Raw genomic sequence first — 20,018 nt, 5'->3', positions numbered from 1 at the left:
CCGCGGCGGGTGGGCGCCTCAACGTGCGCGCTCGCCTGCTATTCGCTCACGAGCCGGTGACAGGCTAGTGACGTATATATACGTCACTTTGCCTAGCCGGGGCTGACCGCCGCAGTATATTTACTTGCGGCGGTCGGCAAGTAGATAAACTGCACCATAAAATTGTCTTGTAATAGGTTTATAAATTTGTGCCCTTTAACTGTTCCAGCAGTGCCATTACTCCAGTCAATGTCTGGGTAGTTAAAATCCCCCATTATTAATACTGTCCCAGCCCTTGCAGTCCTTTCTATCTGTGCCAGGAGTCTCCACCTCCTCATTAATACTGGGAGGTCTATAACAAACTCCACACCAGGTACGTGAGAGTACAATTCAGCCAGATGTCGGAGACCGAGAGAGGGACTTCGCCTCTAGAGACATTAGGCCAGCAACTTGCCACACTTACCCAAGCAGTCAACTCCCTGCAAGAGGACTATTTCCAGCTAGAGGGTCACATCCAATCCATGGCCTCCACCTCAGCAACCCCTGCACCTGCCGTGACCCCTGGGCCCTCCTTGCCTGAACAGGCCCTATCCGCACCTGCAGTGGTTATACCACCACCAGAACCTTGGGTACCTGCACCAGAATGATTTTCGGATGACCAGCACATGTTCTGGGCTTTCAGGAACTCTTGTAAACTATACTTTGCCCTGCTACCACAGACTTTCTCACTTGAATCCACCAAGGTGGGGTTTGTGATCTCTCTGCTTCTCGGGGAACCACAATCCTGGGCCCATTGTCTTCTGGAACAGAATAATGCAGTCCTGAGCACAATCGCATCATTCTTCAAAGCAATACTCAGCTTTACGATGATCCCCAGCGATCTACTACAGCTGAAGCAACCCTATATGCACTGCAGCAAGGCCGTCGAAGACTATGTCGCAGAGTTCCGTAGGTGGGCCTCCGATACAGGCTGGAATGATGCAGCTTTACGGCATCAATTCCATCTTGGCCTATTGGAGGGCCTTAAAGACGAATTTGCCAGAGTGGGTACGCCTGGTTCCCTTGAAAATCTCATTGGTCTCGCTATCCAGCTTGGTCGCAGGCTCAGGGAGAGGAGAGCGGAAATAGACGGTAGTGCCAGACCTACCTGGATGTTGCCACAAGTCCCGTTACCTCTAGCATTTCCTCCATCTACCACTTCCCCAAAGCTTCCGGGGTGGAACCCATGCAACTGGGGCTCTTACGCTCCCCACTCACCACTGAGGAGAGATTACGAAGACACCAGAATAACTTATGCCTGTATTGTGGCAAAGCAGGGCATTACTTTCAGAACTGCCCTGTGAGTCCTAGTAAGTTCCAGTCTGCTCTCTCTTCTTACCCTGCTAACTATTCAAGGCAGGACTTTTTTTCTCAGAGAATAGGTGCTGGAACTCACCTTCTCTGCCCACAAACCCACTCCCAACTCCATCCACAACCTCACCTCAAATCCGCCCACAACCCCACCCCCAGCCACGCCTTCCTCAGAGGTGAAAAACACATGGTCGCCAAATAGTGGGTGTGATTGAGGTTTAGAACTGCGTATCACAGAAGCCGAAAGATTCAGAAGAGTGAAGCACACATTACCCCCCTCCCTGTACACATTACCCCTCTCCTGCACACATTACTCCCTTCCCTGTACACATTACCTCCCTCCCTGTACATATTACCCCCTTCCCTGCAAGCATTACCCCCCTCCCTGTACACATTACCCCCTTCCCTGTACACATTACCCCCCTCCCTGTACATACAGCCCCCTCTCTGTACAAAAAATACCCCCCTCCCTGTACATACAGCCCCCTCCTTGTACGCACAAATTACCCCCCTCCCTGTACATACAGCCCCCTCCCTGTACACATTACCCCATCCCTGTACACATTACCCCCTTCCCTGTACATACAGCCCCCTCCCTGTACACATTACCCCCCTCCCTGTACATATTATCTCCCTTCTCCGTACATACAGCCCCTCCCTGTACACATTACCCCCTTCCCTGTACATGCACCCCCCTCCCTGTACACATTACCCCGCTCCATGTACATACAGCCCCCTCCCTGTACTCATTACCCCCCTCTCTGTACACATTACCCCCTCCCTGTAGATACAGCCCCCTCCCTGTACACATTACCCCCCTCCCATTACATACTTCATTCATTACCCCTATGCACATTGGCCCCCATCCCCCTCCACATTATGCCACTTCTTCACAAAATTCCTGCCCCCCATTCTCCTTTAAAATGCCCAATCCCCTTCACTGATTATTAGTAAAATATGGGTGTGATGAGGTCCAAGCCACGACCAGTGGGGCAACCCCAACCACACCAATAAAATGGGATGACAAGGAGGGTCACTAATATGGTGAGTCTGGATTCAGATTAAACAACACATTTTAATATAAAATAGCATCCATTTTATTAATAATCAGTAAAAACAGAAAAAGATACACATTAAAAAGTTCAGACTGACAATAGTCTGAATCTAGCATGGTTTATAATTGTAATGTTCCGGTACCTTTGGTACCCTAAATTACACTTTCCACAAGTGTATGCGCCCCACCATTTACTTTTGGAAAGGTGCGCATACACCTTTAAGACTGGAGCTGTCATCACCCAGCGCCGGACTAGATGGCTATTTAAAGCGCCGGTTCTCACTCACATGTGTTCGTTCAAACACCCTTACCTGGATGCTAACCTTGCTTGAAGCTTCCATGCTTGCAAGCTTACCTCGCTGACGGAACCTCGCCGCGCTGATCCCTGTATCCCGCTACTGGATCATCCGCCTCTCCTGAACCACCCTTCGGCTGTATCGCTAATAGTGCTAAGTACCCCGCAGGGGAATTCTCTATAAACTTATACTAAGCTTACACTATCTAGCTCTGCATAGTAAAGACTGTTTATTACATCTGCATAACTAGATTGCTAGCTCTTGAGACTACTGCTACTTTTCTGCACTGGGTTGATCTCTTTTGTATGTCCACCTGCTATTCTGTCATCTGCTACCATACAACATTGCTAAACCTTCCTGCATCCATCTGCTACTGTCTCACCTTCAAGTGTCTATCACCTACCACCTCCACTCAACCTATCCCTCAACCTTCATCATTGTGTTACCACATACATAAAGTCATTCTAGGAACCAGCTTGCTAATTGTGTGTATTTACTGGCTGAAATAAGACCTTCCACACATGATGAGTCATTGAGGTTGGGAATGGTATCTCAGCATATCTCTTACATGACTACTGACGTGGATCTATTTCTGCAGCTGAAAATCCACACCATATAAGAAACGCAGGAGCGTTACAGATTGAACGAACCAAAAAATGGATTCAGCAGAAATAACCACTCAGGTGACACAATTAAAACAGCAAGTATCTGCGTTAATACACGCACTTGCTGAATTAAAAGAAGACAATCAGGCTCTGTCGCAGCAGGTAATTAGACTGACACAACTTACCTCTGCTCAGTCCCCTGAACCCAAGATAAATCCCCCTTTAGTATTTATAGGCGATCGCAAAAAATTTCGCGAATTTAAAAACGCATGTGAGTTACTTTTTTTGCTAAAACCTTGTACCTACCTTACTGATCACATTAAGGTTTGTACTATTATTTCTTACCTATCAAGCGATCCTCGAGCCTGGGCAGATTCTCTTTTTGAGAAAAACGACCAGCTTCTCAACTCCTATGCTTTGTTCCTGGCAGAGCTCACTAGCCTATATGATGACCCCAATAGGCAGAGTACTGCTGATCTTCAGTTAAGATCCTTGAAACAAGGAAGGAGGCCTGTAGAAGACTTTGTCGCAGAGTTCAAGAGATGGACCCTTGATTCAGAATGGAATGATGCATCTCTGAAAACCCAATTTAGGCTTGGCCTATCAGAAGCCGTTAAGGACGAGCTCGCCCGAGCGGATCTGCCAAAAACCCTGGATGCATTAATACAACTCAGTATTACCATAGATAGAAGACTACGAGAAAGAAAGGCTGAAAAGATGGGAATGCCATTATCCATTTCCTCTCGGAGTCTGGCCGTTCCTATGGAGGTAGGAACCATACGCCCACCGCTATCAACTATGGAAAAAGCCAAAAGACGAAATGAAAATCTCTGCTTGTACTGTGCATCCCCGGATCACAAGATAAACGTCTGTCCCCTAGTCAACAAAAAGAAGGGTGAGTGTTCACATGTCTCCCTAGGAGGATTGACAACTTCATTCACTAACCCCTACATTTCTGTTTTTTTGACATTACAGTGGGACCAGAACAGGATTACTACTAAGGCCATGATTGACACAGGATCTTGTGGAAATTATATGGATATATGTTTTGCTGCTTTAAATAAAATTCCTATTATTCCTAAACTCAAACCTGTCTCAGTAAGTCTTATTACCGGTGTTCCGTTATCCTCTGGTCCGATCACCGATCAGACACAAGCACTTCTAGTCACTATTAACGAGTCTCATAGGGAGACTTCTACCTTCGATTTAATACCATCACCCCACTTTCCCATTGTGTTGGGACTTCCCTGGTTGCACACACACCAACCAACCATAGATTGGAAGAAACGGTCCTTGACCTTCCCTTCTTGTTATTGCGAGGAAACGTGTAACCTCCCGGTTACCGGGAAGATTCTGTCTGTGGTGACAGATGAGATTGCACCACTATGTTATCAGGATCTTTCTGAGGTTTTTCTTGAGAAAAATGCTCAAGCATTACCTCCTCATCGAGACTATGATTGTAGCATTGATCTACTCCCAAATAGCAAATTGCCGTTCGGTCATGTTTATCCTCTTTCACAGGATGAAATTGCCCATCTCAAAACCTATTTGGACGAGAACTTGGAAAAAGGTTTTATTAGACCTTCCACTTCTTCCACAGCAGCAGGACTCTTTTTTGTTCGCAATAAAGATTCAAGTCTCAGACCTATCATCGACTACAGGAAATTGAATGCTATCACAATAAAAGATCGCTATCCTCTACCGCTTATCCCTGAGCTCATTGAGCAGGTGCGTGGAGCTACCTATTTTTCAAAATTAGACCTGAAAGGAGCATACAATCTCATTCGAATCCGTGATGGACACGAGTGGAAGACTGCATTCAGAACTAGATACGGATTGTTCGAATATCTTGTGATGCCATTCGGCCTATGCAATGCCCCTGCAGTTTTCCAACGATTTATAAACGATATTTTTAAAGACTTACTAGATGTCTGTGTTGTGGTATATCTGGACGATATACTTATATATTCACGGACCCTGTCTGAACACATAAGACATGTAAGACTTGTATTATCGAGATTGCTTGCACATAATCTTTATGTGAAGCTGAAGAAATGCTTGTTCCATAAAGATGAGGTACTCTTTCTAGGCTACATCATATCCAAAACAGGAATCGAGATGGACATGAGTAAAATATCCTGCATTCAGGATTGGCCTACACCAACTACACGCAAGGCGCTACAGCGATTCCTGGGATTTTCAAATTTCTACAGGAAGTTCATAAAAAACTTTTCTGCTATTGTGAGACCCCTCACACAGCTCACTAGCATAAAAATACCATTTAAATGGTCAGAAGAAGCAAATAAGGCTTTCCACTTGTTAAAGACAAGGTTTACTTCCGCTCCCATATTACGCCATCCAGACCCATCCCTCCAATACATTCTGGAGGTAGATGCGTCAAACATGGCAGTAGGAGCAATACTCTCCCAACGACCTACCCACACTTCACCACTTCATCCAGTCGCTTTTTTTTCTAAATCCCTGAGCAGTCCCGAGATAAATTACCCCGTGGGTGAGAAGGAACTGCTTGCTATAAAATTGGCTCTGGAGAATTGGCGACATTTACTCGAAGGCACCCAACTACCAATAATTATATACACGGACCATAAAAACCTCCAATATCTTCAGACTAGCAAAACTCTCTCGCATCGACAGGTACGATGGTCACTATTCTTTCTAAGGTTTAACTTCCTAGTGACCTACACACCTGCAGATAAGAACAAAAAGGCGGATGCACTATCACGACTAACTGAAGAAAACTACTTTGAAATCCCTTCCGTTCCTATAATACCTCACAAACGCATTATTGGAGTTGTCCGTTCCTTAAAGGAAGAGGTTCTGCATGGTATAAGTTTGGATTCACCCCCACCACAACTAAATACTGATGCAGAAGGCTTCCTCTACTACAACGACAAACTTTACATACCACCTACCCTACGCACCAAGATCTTGGAATTATCGCATGATGTGCCTATGGCAGGACATATGGGTATGACAAAGACTTTCAATTTGATTTCTCGACAATTCTAGTGGCCTGACATGAAAACACCTATACAAAAATTCGTCTCTTCATGCAATGTCTGTGCCAGGTCCAAAATTGACACTACAAGACCATCCGGTCTACTATGCAGTCTACCAATACCCCAAACTCCATGGGAGGTTTTGTCATTGGACTTCATCGTAGAATTGCCTCCTTCCAAAGGATTTAATACCATCTTGGTGTCAGTGGACCATCTGACAAAGATGGCACATTTCATTGCTATTCGCAGACTACCTTCGTCCAAACAAACGGCAGGACTCCTGATGAAACATGTCTTCAGATTACATGGTATCCCAAAAACTCTTCTGTCTGACCGTGGATCCCAATTTATTTCTAAATTCTGGCAAGAACTATGTCACATACTACGGATTGAGCGGAAGCTCACTTCTCCTTACCATCCGCAGACCAACGGACAGACTGAAAGAGTCAACCAATGCATCGAGCAGTATTTACGTTGTTACACTTCTTACCAACAGGATGATTGGTTGGATCTTCTCCCCCTGGCAGAATTTGCCTACAACAATGCAACTCACAGTACAACCAAGCAGAGTCCGTTCTACTTGAACTATGGGTTCCATCCCTCTATTCTCCCTCCACGCATCCTTCCTTCAAATAACCCAGTAGCCTCAGACTATCTTACCCAAATAAAGGATTCTCTGGGTTTACTAAATACTACCATTGCACACGCTCACAGTCAACAAAAGAAGTACTATGATCTTCGTAGAAGACCTTCTCCACAGTATACTATCGGGGACCTTGTTTGGCTCTCAACAAAAAACTTGAGACTGAAGATCCCTAGCAAAAAGCTTGGACCTCTGTTCTTGGGACCTTTCCCAATCCAGAAACTTATTGGAAAAGCTGAAGTGCAGCTTACATTGCCAATGGACCTAAAAATCCATCCCATTTTCCATGTGTCGCTACTAAAACCCCATGTTCCGGACCAAGGAATAAGGCCTAATATTCCACCTCCCCCTCCTGTACAAGTTGAAGGTGGAGAAGAATACGAGATAAAAGAGATTCTGGATTCTCGTATCTACAGAAGAAGACTTCAGTACTTGGTTAGATGGAAGAACTATGGGCCCCAAGACGACACCTGGCTAAACACCTCTGACATACATGCCCCTAGATTAATCCGCAATTTTCATGCGAGATACCCAGACAAACCAGCTCCAGAGGCCTTCAGGAGCAGGCCTTAAGGGGGGGGTATTGTAATGTTCCGGTACCTTTGGTACAATAAATTACACTTTCCACAAGTGTATGCGCCCCACCATTTACTTTTGGAAAGGTGCGCATACACCTTTAAGACTGGAGCTGTCATCACCCAGCGCCGGACTAGATGGCTATTTAAAGCGCCGGTTCTCACTCACATGTGTTCGTTCAAACACCCTTACCTGGATGCTAACCTTGCTTGAAGCTTCCATGCTTGCAAGCTTACCTCGCTGACGGAACCTCGCCGCGCTGATCCCTGTATCCCGCTACTGGATCATCCGCCTCTCCTGAACCACCCTTCGGCTGTATCGCTAATAGTGCTAAGTACCCCGCAGGGGAATTCTCTATAAACTTATACTAAGCTTACACTATCTAGCTCTGCATAGTAAAGACTGTTTATTACATCTGCATAACTAGATTGCTAGCTCTTGAGACTACTGCTACTTTTCTGCACTGGGTTGATCTCTTTTGTATGTCCACCTGCTATTCTGTCATCTGCTACCATACAACATTGCTAAACCTTCCTGCATCCATCTGCTACTGTCTCACCTTCAAGTGTCTATCACCTACCACCTCCACTCAACCTATCCCTCAACCTTCATCATTGTGTTACCACATACATAAAGTCATTCTAGGAACCAGCTTGCTAATTGTGTGTATTTACTGGCTGAAATAAGACCTTCCACACATGATGAGTCATTGAGGTTGGGAATGGTATCTCAGCATATCTCTTACATGACTACTGACGTGGATCTATTTCTGCAGCTGAAAATCCACACCATATAAGAAACGCAGGAGCGTTACAATAATGCATCATACATGTAACTGTTTTTAGTCACAACCGAGTGGGGATGTACTGACGCGTTTCGCAAAATATAGCTTTTTCAAAGACCCCTTTTGACATCCCAGGTGGACTATTACAAAAAGAAATATAACAATTAGAACAGATACAACTACAATTTTCATAAACAGTACATTACACTTTTACATTTTTAACCATCAAATACATAGTGATATGAATATTTAATGCTCACTACGTTACAGGAAATTTTTATTCAATATGAAGCTATAGATTCAGAGACATAGCCGCCCAATCGGTGCCATGACTAGCCCAAGGAAGTCACCCTGGAAAAGGTGCCACAAGTAGGCCGAAAAGGCTAACGAGGGGACCAAGGCAGAGGGGGTGTCGAGTCCAGCACCCTCAAACCACATGAACATGGACTAATACGGACCCACCAAGATCGCCTAAATCATCGCCCAGAGTGCTGCACAGCTCCCATCTACAACCAGAGAGGGGGGGGAGGAAAATGGGAAGGAGAGAGAACAAGAGGAACTGGTAAGAAGGGACAAACGTGTATGTATATTTTCACATCTCTGTAAGGGTTTAACAGATAATTGAAACAGCCTAATCCCATGTAGGTTATCCACATATTTGGGGTTAACCAAAGACATGGCTAGAAGTCCTGGATAAATTATAGGATAACAATAGGTTTCCCATACATATTATAATTATAACTAGTTAACAAGGGGGTACGCTTGCTAGTCCAAGAAAATATACCAAATTCCAGTCCCATATACTCCACATAGAAGCATAGGCAGCGATATGATGATTCCATTATAATATATTCATACAAATCTCCTAGACTGATTGTAAGAGGGGGGGGGGGGATTAAGGGGTTTAAGAAGACAAGGGACCATAATAAAATCCCATGGCTGATAATCCCAAAACAGGGCAAGTTGCCATAGTTCCAAAACGAAGAACTTACCTTAAGTCATAGGAGTTGTCAGCAGCCTACAGGGCGATAAAGATATATGTCCGTCTGAGAGGGAAGGCAGGAGACAGCCGCGACCAAAGCCGTGCGTCTTCTCCCTAAAATACCGGACTCCAGTGGCGACATACCGCGTCACTTCCGGCGCGGGCACCAGGATGAACACCGCCGCCCTGCGTACTGACGTCACCCAGGACGCAGCCCCGTCTCAATTCTGGCAAGGAGCCGGACCAGAAGTGCAGACACTTCCGGGCTTTGCGCCCGAACAACCCCTCAAAATTGCCTAACAGGGGACTCCCAATAGGGCCAAACAGAGCACCAGGGGGCGACCACGTCCCGAATCTAACAGCAACCAGCTATACAATAATATGTTTACACCTAAACAACCAATAACATTATAACATTGACATTTGCTGAGCATTTCAAGTATAGTGATATCTCCCAAAAGGGCCTCATTGCATATAGCATAAACGTTAATTGCATACTCCACACCCCCCCTCCCCCCAAAAAAAAGGGGTGGAAAAGGAAGACCGGGAAAAAAACCCACCTAATCCAATCCAAAATAGACAGAAATTCAAATACATAAAGCAATAATAGCAGTTGAAATTACAAGTTTAGGATTAGGGATGATCGAACGGTTCGGGTTGACCATCGGTTCGACCTGAACATTGGGTGTTCGAAATTCGGCCGAATTCCGAACTTTTTGCTGAAAAAGTTCGAAATTCGGAAACCAGAATGCAATGGGACAGGAAATGAGCTTTAAAAGCCCGTGATTGGACCAGAACCATTAGTAAAAGCCAATTGAGGGGGCAGGAGAATGCTAGGAATGTGATTGGAGTGACTAGGGGGTCCAGAGGCCAATCATTAGTGAATTCGCCCCCCAGTATATAACATAGCCCCGCCAAATCTCTACCATTGTAATACAGGGCTGTGGAAGAGAGTGGAAGCAGTTCTGTTACTTCTGCTTCAAAAGTGTCATTTAGCAATTTTTAGTGTGAGGAAAGGGATATCTAGTGTAGTTAGGGTGCTATTTTCCACTTTAGTTAGCTTCAAAAATCTAGTTTCTGTATGGAAAGTGTTAAGTGCCAGGGTGACCGTAGTGTAGTGTAGGGTGAACTGACACTGACTGCTATGGCAGGGTGACCAAACCCTTCCATTTCAGAGTGACCGCTATAGAGAAAAGATTGTTTCTCTTAGGGTACTTATAGAACAGGGATATGGCTTCTCGCCGATCAGCCTGCTTTTTGCTGCAGGCGTTTATAGGGCTTTTTTGAGGACATGTTTGGAGTCAGGCATGACATCTGAACTTGTGTATAGGGGTATATATACACACACATGTATGTATATATATACACCTACACATATATAGGTGTGAAAATAGCAGAACATTATGCTTGCACTAATGAAATAATTAACAGGCATATGTCTCCGCTCCTATCACACCTATATGTGTGTATGTGTATAATACATATAAGTGTGTGTGTATATATACCCCTATACAGAAGTTCAGATGTTTTGCCTGCCTCCAAAGACCCCAAAAAACGCCTGCGCCAAAAAAAAAAACGTCCAGGTGTGTTATTGCAGGCATTTTTTTTGGGCATTTTTTGTGGGTCTTTGGAGGCAGGCAAAACATCTGAACTTCTGTATAGGGGTATATATACACACACACTTATATGTATATATACACATACACATATATAGGTGTGAAAGGAGAGAAGCAATATGGGTGTTAATTATTTCATTAGCGCAAGTATAGTGTTCTGCTACTTTTACACCTATATATTTGTATGTGTATATATACATATAAGTGTGTGTGTATATATACCCCTACACAGAAGTTCTGATGTTATGCCTGCCTCCAATAACCCCCAAAAAATGCCCAAAAAAACGCTTGCTACAAAACCGGCAAGGTGTGAAAATAGCGGAGCCATATCCCTGTTCTATAAGTGACCTAAGAGAAACAATCTTTTTTTTTTCTGGTTCTGGACATGCTACAGAGCTGAAACTTCACAGGTACACCTTTTAGACCACCCAAACACTAAATCCAAAGAAATCTCTTTTTTTTTCAATAATTTTTTCAATAATTGGCTCTCTATCAAAAATGACAATTTTTAAGAATTTTTTTTGTGTGATTAATAGTCTCTGGGGCATGACCCAGAACCCTAGGCAATTTTAGGGGCATTTATTGGGTTTTAGGGCTTCAAAATGGGGTTTTTTGATTACCGAAGTTCGGGTCCCATTGATTTCAATGGGGTTCTGAAATCCGGGCTGAACTTTCTAGATGTTCTGGTGTTCTGGTCGAACCGAACTTTTGAAAAGTTCGATCATCCCTATTTAGGATAACCGAACCATTTTAGACCTATTCAAGCTATCGTTTTAGATATGGTTGATAAGAGATTGTGGAGTTTAACCCTGGTGGAGAGGTAGCGCGCAGGTCATAGATCTCTCCACCAGAGAGTTACCTCTCCACCAGGGTTAAACTCCACAATCTCTTATCAACCATAACGATAGCTTGAATAGGTCTAAATGGTTCTGTTATCCTAAATAGGGATTAGTGACTTGTCATTTCCACTGCTATTATTGCTTTATGTATTTGAATTTCTGTCTATTTGGGATTGGATTAGGTGGGTTTTTTTCCCCTTCTTTCTTCCTTTTCCACCCCTTTTTTTTTTTTTTCTGGCCCAGCTTGAGAAAAATTTCTAGACTCCATTCAACTTACCTGCACCACACATGCCCCTACTGACATAGGTATTGAGGTCTACTTTCAAAAACTTAGAAGGTTATTGGAGCGCAAATCTAATTTGGGTTGGCACATCAGATACTTTGATAAGTATCTCAAGGATGATGTCAACCCAATCGGATTGCGAATCCAAATTTGTCCCTCTTTTGAAATATCAGATCCTTTGTCCCGTGAACAATGGGAAACAAATCTTACCTCCTGCTCAGCAAAAATGATGCAATTATTAAAAAATAAATATACAAAAGATCTGGAGGAGGTTGACAAAGACATCAGCCTCCTACAAGAGAATAAACCCCCCTCCCAAAATTCTGACTTCCTCAAAAGGGAACAGGAATTCATTCAACACCTGGAAAAATTAAATAAAGATATAATCATGAAAAAATATTTTAAACACATGAAGGATAGATTGGCCTTCGCTGGGGGTTCTGCTTATAAATGGAATAGAGGTACATGGTCAAAGAAAAATAGGCCACAACCCTCTAGGAACACATTCAATCCAGAAATCACCAGATCTGAGTCTGAAATATATTTATCATCTTCTGCATCATCTCATAAAAGTAGCAACCAAACTCAGAGAGGTAAATCAGCGCAAGAAAGACCTTCCAAAAGGGGAGGGTTAAAAGGGGAGAGTTCGGGACCTCTTTTTGTCCCTAGCCTCCTTCCATCCCTTGATGGGAATCGCGTTGTCTCCAACCACGGTGGAGGTTTTATTTACTTCCTCCGTGGCTTTGCAGACATGCTCAGTTAGTCACGCCCGCGCCAGAAGTGACGCGGGACGCCTTTACGGCGTCTCACTTCCGGTGGGATCACTCCCATTTATACCTCACGAGGCATGGACGCAGACACAAGCAGCTACTGAGCCGCAGAAGCCTGCGTCCATAGCCTACGTTATTTGTTAATACCACACAGGTAAGAATCTTCTTTTGAACCCTTGTTTAACCTACTATCTATTTGCTCTGCCTCAGCACATTCAATGGGGGTCTTGATTCAGCAATACTAATGGGCTTACTATGCACTTGTGGGGATCTATATATACCCCTCTGTTTGGGAGTATCCTTGAATTTTTCCAGCCAGTATGTTTTTGATTGTCGCCATCACCCCACTGCTATATTGATGGGTTAGCCTTTCCTAGCCACGAATTTAGATAATTTTAATTCCACACTAATTTGTGCTGAATTTTAAGTAAATAAATACTATTCGGGCTCCTCTATATCTTTTATGGGCTTCATCAAACCTGGGGTGATCGATTTATAATATTTTATGTTACTCTTCTTTCTTCATATGAAAAAATTACTTTTTTTCCCTTCCCCCCTTTTTTGTAAAGATTGTGGGCTTTCCCTTATGGTAATTATAATATTTTGTCCCTTTTCAGAAAGTGTACGGGTATAAATATCTACTAGCCCCACCTGCATGGGACATCCATCATTAATATGTCTTTGTGGATATACCCCCTCTGCTGGCCAATATAACTTATATTTGGTCCTTATATGGGTCTGATCCGATCCATAATGCCCCTGTGGCAGTTTTTGACCCTATTATAGGGTCAATTTTGGAGATCTATCTGCTCTGGACAAGATGGTTAGCTTCTAATCACAGATATTAAAGTTGATTGTCTATTGTTGAAAGGTGAGCACAGTAACATTTTTTAGTTGTTATATTTTATCTCACACCTGATATGAACATTGTAAATTAATTAAGGTGTCTTCAAGTGATAAAATGTATTATATCTGCTCATAAATTCCCCCCTTTTTTTCTATATGTTATCAAGGTTACTAATCAACCATATTGGTTCCTGATGAAGCCATCTTGTTGGCGAAACGCGTCGAACCATATGGAACCTTATGATCCACTATGATTGTCCCCTGGCCAATCCTCTGTTATGCTGTATTATGTGTAATGTATTATGTGTATATACTTTTCTATTATGTTTTTAATCCATCCCAATAAAGACTTTTTTTGAATGTTTTACATTCCTTGTTGTGCTCCCAGACTACCAAACCATATCCATTAAAATCCAATGATTAATAATCCACTGTAATCTCTTGGTCCTCCACTAATGATATAGTGTGATTACCATTTTATTTTTGCTGTTTAAACCAATAATGGATGCAGATACGGCATTGGTGTCTGTTTGATTAATGCAGCTTTATTTACCTCTTTCAAAAAATAATAGAAACATTAAATACTATCTTTCACAACTTTGTAACAAAGATCAAAATTCAAAACTTGTAAAAAACATGTAGAATGGTTGAACCTATAATGAAAAATATAATGTTAGTAAATACTAAAAAATAAAACTTTGCTAATAAATTGGCAGACAAGAAAATTTAACTAACCAGGAACAATGCTGATACCAATTTGGAGTAACATATTTAAAATTTTGTAAAGTCTGTAAAAAAAAAAAAAAAAGTCAGTTAATATTTACAATTAATGGATCATTAGAAAAATTGTATAAAAATAATTACTTTAATGATCTTCAAAACTTTTATTAAACTATCAGTCGTCCAAAACTTCCTCCCTATGTAATGGAAAGCGTGACCTATGCATTGCCACAGCATATTCTTTATCTGTTCTTGATGAAATTGCTATGTTTTGAGGCATCTGATCCTCTTTAGATCTTCATGCCGGTGCCAATTTTCCTGCAGCAACACTAACAAATGTCTTTATTATTTGCAACACATTATCATGACAGACCGGCTCGTAGATTTTTCTAACAATCCATTTTTTCCTTGATCATGGGTGCTCTAAAGATATTCTTTTTGTGCCACATTCTTCAATTTAGGATGTTTTTCTTTTAACAATAGCTTGGCACTGCCCAACATTCCTGTTATGTGAAATAACAGCCAGCTTTGTCCTTGCCTCCATAGAGTTTATACGGTAATAAAAGCGTTTGCTCTTGGGGGCTGTGGAACCTTATCCTTTCTGACAGGGGACAAGCCATGCTCTGCCCTGCATTGACTGGGACCCCAAAGGCAAATTTGAAAAGCAAGATTCTCCATGGCAACTGAAAATGTAGTTTGTGTAACCTGTACTATTTCATAGTCAATAATTTTCTCTAAATCTAAGTCCATCAAAGTATATATGCAATACTTTGCTGAAAAACCCGGACTGTCACATTGTCCATCGCCAACCAAATAAACGTTTGCAAAGTTGATTGTAATTTTTTTTTCCTTCTAGTCAACAATGATCTATTCCTGCGTAGATAAATCGATTCAGATATTTATGGAAAGTTGACTTTGTAAAAAATGGAATTAATAGTAGATCCATCATTTCCTTAACAGCTGTAAAGGAAGCACCCCTACATATTATTGCAGAGTACAAAATTACATTCCCGGCAGCAAAATTCTTTATCTTTGGTTGACTTTCCCAAACCAGCATTTGATGGTTGTCCATGCATGTACCAAAAACTTTCAATAAACTACAGACTACAATTTTATTGAAAGATTTCATTTTTGTCAGTTGTCCTTGGAGCAAATTATATGTTTCAGTAGTCCATCTAAAGGCGATTCAAAAATAATAAATTTGCATTCCTCTACAAAACGGCATTCATCTTCAAGCAAAACAGTTGTATTAGCATGTGTAAATGTACCCTGTGACCTTGAAAGATCAAAGCTTTAGGAGAAAATTGCCCTTTATGTGGACGACATGGTTCTTTTTTTTAACGGGATTCAGAGTCTTCCTTATCGGCAGTCCTGGATAGAGATGGCCTTGCGGTTCGCCCGACGGTCGGTTCGCGGCAAATTTTGCTCGTTCGCTACCCGCCAATTTTGCGAACACATGGCGTTGTTCGTGGCAGCCATATTAGTTTACATTGGGGAGAACTTTGACCCATGACACAGCCGTCAGGTGGAACGGGAGAGCCAATTGAAACATTTCAGCACATGGACATACCCCCTACCCTATAAATAGACCTGAGCTGTCGGCCATTTCACATTCTGCTTTTTGTCAGTGTAGGGAAAGGTCTGCTGTGTTCATGAGGGAGAGATTGCCAGACACAAATAGCTCTGATAAGATCCACAAAAGTCCTTTTCAGGGCTGGTATTTCGGTATAGGTCTACTACAGTCTCTTTTCAGTTTAGGGACAGGTATCCAGTCTGTGCTTTAGGGGCAGTTAGAGATCAGCAGCAGTGACACAAATTGCTCTGTTAATGTCCACAAAAGTCATTTAAAGGGCTGCAATTTTTTTGGTATTGGAGTGCAGTGCACTATATAGGGGGGAGGGGGAAATCCACGGTATAATATACTTTGTAGAAAGCATATTATAGTGGATTAGTATTGTGCACTGTGCAGAATTGTGACAGGTGTGGTGACTGAGCATTGCTGCATCAATACTACAAACAGTGACAAAAGCACTTTTAATGTATTATAACTGGTGTGATAGACCAGTGCCCCCCCCCCCCAATACCACATATTGAAGTGGGGTGTTATCTGAGTATACTTTTACAAGTGTATTTGTGTCCTGCAACAATATTGCCTCTTTTGTTGTGTTAACTCTGCTACACACAGTGCCAAACTCACTGGCCAATTTTTTTAACAAGTTGTGTGATAGACCAGTGGCCCCCCAATACCACATATTGAAGTGGGGTGTTATTTAACAGTATACTTTTCTAAGAGTGTATTTTATTCCTGCAAAAATTTGGCCTCTTTTGCTGTGTTAACTCTGCTACACACAGTTACAACAGTTACTGGCCAATTATTTGTAGAACTGGTGTAATAAACCTGTGCCCCTCCCCCCAATACCACAGATTGAAGTGGGGTGTTATCTGAGTATACTTTCATAAGTGTATTTGTGTCCTGGAACAATATTGCCTCTTTTGCGGTGTTAACTCTGATACACACAGTGCCAAACTCCCTGGCCAATTTTTTGAACAAGTGGTGTGATAGACCAGTGACCCCCCCCCCCATACCACATATTGAAGTGGGGTGTTATTTAACAGTATACTTTTTTAAGAGTGTATTTTAGTCCTGCAAAAATTTGGCCTCTTTTGCTGTGTTAACTCTGCTACACACAGTGACAACAGTTACTGGCCAATTATTTGTAGAACTGCTGTAATAAACCTGTGGCCCCCCAATACCACAGATTAAAGCAGGGTGTTATCTGAGTATACTTTCATAAGTGTATTTGTGTCCTGAAACAATATTGCCTCTTTTGCTGCGTTAACTCTGATACACACAGTGCCAAACCCCCTGGCAAATTTTTTGAACAACTGGTGTGATATACGAGTGGCCCCCCAATACCATGGATTGAAGTGGGGTGTTATCTGAGTATACTTTTACAAGTGTATTTGTGTCCTGCAACAATATTGCCTCTTTTGCTGTGTTAACTCTGATACACACAGTGCCAAACTCACTGGCCAATTTTTTTAACAAGTTGTGTGATAGACCAGTGGCCCCCCAATACCACATATTGAAGTGGGATGTTATTTAACAGTATACTTTTCTAAGAGTGTATTTTAGTCCTGCAAAAATGTGGCCTATTTTGCTGTGTTAACTCTGCTATACACAGTGACAACAGTTACTGGCCAATTATTTGTAGAACTGGTGTAATAAACCTGTGGCCCCCCAATACCACAGATTGAAGTGGGGTGTTATCTGAGTATACTTTCATAAGTGTATTTGTGTCCTGCAACAATATTGCCTTTTTTGCTGCGTTAAATCTGATACACACAGTGCCAAACTCCCTGGCCAATTTTTTGAACAACTGGTGTGATAGACAGGTGGCCCCCCAATATCACATATTGAAGTGGGGTGTTATTTTAACAGTATACTTTTCTAAGATTGTATTTTAGTCCTGCAAAAATTTGGCCTCTTTTGCTGTGTTAACTGTGCTACACACAGTGACAACAGTTACTGGCCAATTATTTGTAGAACTGGTGTGATAAAACTGTGGCCCCCCTATATCACACATTGAAGTGGGGTGTTATTTAACAGTATACTTTTCTAAGATTGTATTTTAGTCCTGCAAAAATTTGGCCTCTTTTGCTGTGTTAACTGTGCTACACACAGTGACAACAGTTATTGGCCAATTATTTGTAGAACTGGTGTGATAAACCTGTGGCCCCCCAATACCACAGATTAAAGCGGGGTGTTATATACTTTTTTCCAGATATACTGCGATTCTCTAGAGACTTTTGTCACAGGGTAATTTAAAAACATGACAGGCAGAGGAAGAGGCAGAGGAAGAGGCAGACCCTTACACAGGGGTGGTATGGGTAGGGCAGGAGGAGTAGGCCGGAGCCAAAGTGTGAAGTTTCAGAAGGCGTTTGATTTCGTCAAAGGACGCACCAGACTTGGTTGAGTGACTCACTCAGCCTTCCTCTTCTGCACCCTCCTCATCCTCTCTATCTGCACCGTCTTCACTCTCTGCTGTGTGCACCCCCAAAGACACCACCACAAACACCACCACCACCACATACCCTGGAATTATTTTCTGATCCATCACAAGACATTTGCGATGCGCAGCCATTGATGGCATCGGATCAGGAAGAGGAGGTAGCAACAGCCGCCACTCAGCAGTACTGGGTGGCAACGTACTTAGACCCCCGGTACAAACAAACAATGGCGGAAATGTTACCACAATTAGGGATGATCGAACTTTTGAAAAGTTTGGTTCGACCAGATCACCCGAATTTCCCAAAAGTTCGGTTCGGATTCCCGGACCCCATTGAAATCAATTGGACCCGAACTTCGGGAATCAAAAAACACAATTTTGAAGCCCTAAAACCTAATAAATGCCCCTAAAAAGTGCATAGGGTTCTGGGTCATGCCCCAGGGACTATGAATCAGGCAAAAAATAGTTCTTAAAAATTGTCGTTTTTGATAGAGAGCCAATTATTGAAACAGAAAATTAGATTTATTTGGATTTAGTGTCTGGGAGGGTCTAAAAAGTGTACCTGTGAAGTTTCAGCTCTGTAGCATGTCCAGAACCAGAATTATAGCATGCCAAACCTTCAAAAATGACTTTTTTGCTTTACCGCGCCTTTCTTTTGCTCCTAATCAACTGCACAGCCAATGTGCATGATGGGGACATAATGCAGTGCACTGGGAACAAGATTAGCAGTGGACTTAACGCTTACAACAAGAACAGGCGTTAACTTGTCACTGAGGCTTTATCAACTGTGCGATGTGAAAATCACCTGCAAGAAGCACACTGCTATGCGACCCAAAGTTGTCGCTAAATAAAGCAGATGTGGGTGACGCAGAGTAGCAAAGCCTTTTGCAGAGGACTTAACGCTTACAACAAGAACAGGCATTAACTTGTCACTGAGGCTTTATCAACTGTGCTATGTGAAAATCACCTGCAAGACGCACACTGCTATGCGACCCAAAGTTGTCGCTAAATAAAGCAGATGTGTGTGACGCAGAGTAGCAAAGCCTTTTGCAGTGGACTTAACACTTACAACAAGAACAGGCGTTAACTTGTCACTGAGGCTTTATCAACTGTGCGATGTGAAAATCACCTGCAAGACGCAAACTGCTATGCGACCCAAAGTTGTCGCTAAATAAAGCAGATGTGGGTGACGCAGAGTAGCAAAGCCTTTTGCAGAGGACTTAACGCTTACAACAAGAACAGGCGTTAACTTGTCACTGAGGCTTTATCAACTGTGCTATGTGAAAATCACCTGCAAGACGCACACTGCTATGCGACCCAAAGTTGTCGCTAAATAAAGCAGATGTGTGTGACGCAGAGTAGCAAAGCCTTTTGCAGTGGACTTAACGCTTACAACAAGAACATCTTTCTCTCAAAGGAACAAATGTACTTAGTGAACAACTCCAAGAATTTGCGAAAGACCCTACCCCATTACCTATCCCATTGTGGGTGATGGCAGCTTCTCATTGGTATATAACCATTTTTGTCAGTTTTTTAAAAAAATGTTTTGCTGAATAATCTACCCTCTTGTTTGAATAATTCCAAGTCTAAGTAGGACACTTTCTGTCTGTCCCAATTCCCTGTAAAGGTGATCCCATACTCGTTA

Source organism: Pelophylax lessonae, assembly GCF_965119305.1.
Source record: "Pelophylax lessonae genome assembly, chromosome: 10".
Classification (NCBI taxonomy): Eukaryota; Metazoa; Chordata; class Amphibia; order Anura; family Ranidae; genus Pelophylax; species Pelophylax lessonae.
This window is presented reverse-complemented; position numbering follows the sequence as displayed.